Source organism: Brassica oleracea, chromosome C4, assembly GCF_000695525.1.
Source record: "Brassica oleracea var. oleracea cultivar TO1000 chromosome C4, BOL, whole genome shotgun sequence".
NCBI lineage: Eukaryota > Viridiplantae > Streptophyta > Magnoliopsida > Brassicales > Brassicaceae > Brassica > Brassica oleracea.
In genome coordinates, this window is record NC_027751.1 from 27,562,501 (window position 1) to 27,565,542 (window position 3,042).

The following is a 3,042-nucleotide window of genomic DNA, read 5'->3' on the forward strand; positions in this document are numbered from 1 at the left end:
ATCAAAACAAGTAATCGCAAACTCACCTTCTTAGAAACGTGAGAAGTTGATGAAATTGATGGTGGAAGAAGAAGAAGAGCGTCCGACGATGTCGTAGAGTAAGAACAAATCTCCAATTCTTCAGGCTGATAACAAAGAGAAAGACGAAAATAACTAGATTAGAGATGAAAAATGAAAGTTAAAGAGTGAAGAAACGATTTGGCTTTGTTCTTACCCAAAATCGCCATTGGAGGAGCTTCAAGCTTTCGGCGGAGAAAATAAGAGAGAGGTTCGTTAATCTCTAGGATAAATCAATTTTTGTTTCTACTTTTTTTATTGTTTTTCTTTTATTTTTAATTTCTGTTTTTACTTTTTGTTTTTTTTGTTTTTTAAAAGTGGTTAAATATATTTCAAAATATTAATATTAATTATATAAATTTTAACTATGCTAATTTGAGGGCAATATGGTATTTAAAAAATTATAAATCCTACTTACCTAAAGAATTTTCAAAAAGTCCTATTCTCACAAATCAAAGTATAAAATGTCTTTATTTTCCAATTTTCTCAAATAAATATGTATCAATAAATTATTTGTTTCACCAAAAGGAGAAGCAAAGTGTCGAGTCTGCTGCAAAGAAAACCAAACTGAATATCACAGCAACATTTTGTGAAAAGATAAGATGATGATTTCACTTTTTCCTGAAAGAGCAACCCTCACTGAGCCTAGCTTTACCACAAGTTTGAGAGTGGCTGAACACAGTTGTTCTGCAGATGAACACAAAAGCAATGCGTTACTAAAGTGTAATCACTCCACATCACAACTACTTACTACAAAGAAGTAAAGCAACTCTTACAAGAAACAATAAAATACAAGCCTAACCACTAACAAGCCACAAATCTACTTTACTACATCTTCTGTCATCTACCAACTTAAAGACCAAACACAATCAATATAAACAAGAGATCCTAAGCAGTGTAAGTATGTAACCATTGTTCTCAGCCCCTTCACTGTCACATTCTCACACCAGCATTTTTTAAAAGACAATCACAACGACAACAATCCATACACAAGTAAGAAGTTTCTCTAAGATAAGAACCAATGATATTACCTCAAATGTTCAACGTACATTTGAATCTTCTGATCTTGAACCCTCGACTCCAGAAGTACTTGTAGTCTTCCTAGCATCTTCGTTGCACATATCATCAACATCTTCTATTGTACCTTCATAATCTGCAAATCCTCGTAACCAGTTACGAGTACAGAGTAAAGCCTGGACATTCTTGGGAAGCAAGCGACTTCGGTATGGAGTTAACACCCGAGCTCCAATACTGAAAGCTGATTCAGATGCTACTGTGGTGATAGGGATACTCAGTATATCACGTGCCATCATCGCCAAATCACCAAATCGATCTTGGTTTTCCCTCCAATAGCTTAATACATCCAAATTGCGAAAAGACCTTCTATCTAACCTCTTCTCATCCAGATACACATCTAAATGTGTTCTTGTGTTTCCTACATTACTCCCAAGGCTTCTTTCCAATTCAAAGAGATCCTGTAATATATTACATTGTCTAAATCATCTTCAAAGTAAATGCAAAATTAAGAGTAAAGATGCTTGAAACTTACATTGTCAAAATCATCTTCAAGAGGTGATTCAGTAACTAGATCATGTGGAGTTGGTGTAGATGAAGTGCCAGAAGAACTGCCAGAAGAACTGCCCCAAGTCCTAGCTTGATACTCTTTATAAAGTTTAGTCAAATTAGTCCTAAGCTCTTCAGTTTTTAAACTAGAAGTAGAAGGATCCACTCTCTCATAAGCTTTCTCAAGAACTTCCAACTTCAGCCTCGGATCTAAAATTGCCCCCATAGCCAAAATGATGCTGTAATCCTCTCAGTACTTAGCAAATTTAATTTGCATTTCCTTAGCCATCTGCTTCAAATCAAAATCATCACAGCTCGCAAAATGCTTCAGCAATAACTCAGTCCTTCAAACTTCTGTGAAGTACACACTAGATGTTGGGTACTTCGACCCTGAAAAGAGAGTAGTGATTTGATTGAAAGGTTTCAGCAACTCACTTATTTTTTGCCCACGATCCCACTCTCTTTCAGAAGGTAGCCATCTGTAGTGCCTGTCAAAAGCCTCCAAGCTTTTAAATGCTTCCCTGAACTTCAACGCTCTAACGAGCATTTCATAAGTAGAGTTCCACCTGGTAGCAACGTCAAGTGATAAACCAGATCCACCAGGAATCCCCACTCGCTCTACACATGCCGCAAAGGCTTGAATTCTTGTCTGAGATGCTTTCACATACCTCACACTTTCCCTGATGTTGTGCAAGAGATCTTTCGCTAATTCCAAGCCTTCTTTCACGATCAAGTTCAGGATGTGCGCACAACATCTCACATGTAAATACTTGCCATCCAACAATAAGCCATAACCACTCATCATCTGAAGCTGTCCCTTGAGGATCCTCTGCATACTGTCGTTATTATTAGCATTGTCTAAGGTAATAGAGAATACCTTCTTCTCTTAACCCCATTCCATCATGCACTCCAGAATCTTGTTAGCAATCTCTTCTCCTGTGTGTGGAGGCTTCAAATCGCAGAAAGCAAGAATCTTACTCTGCAAGTTCCAGCCATCATCTATGAAGTGGGCAGTAAGACATATGTATCCCATGCTATTAGGACGAGATGTCCAAAGATCAGAAGTAAAGCAAACCCGAGCAGTATGTCTAGCAAACACTTTCTTCAGCTCTTCTTTTTCTACTTCATACCTCTTATAAACATCTGGTGCAGCCGTTTGTCTACAAATGGGCTGACACTCTGGATTCAGATACTTGTCGCGTTGTCTAACCTTCTCGTATTCTACGTATCTGAACGGAAGATCATGATAAATGATTACCTCACTAACCATCTCACGATCTCTCTTGTGATCATATGCATCCTTAGCTTCCTTTGGAGGCTTCTTTGGACAAGTTTCCAAGTGGTGTTGTAGATGATGAGTTCCACAGCTCACATTCTTTTCATTACGTGTCACCAACTTCATACAACAATGCAAGCATCTGG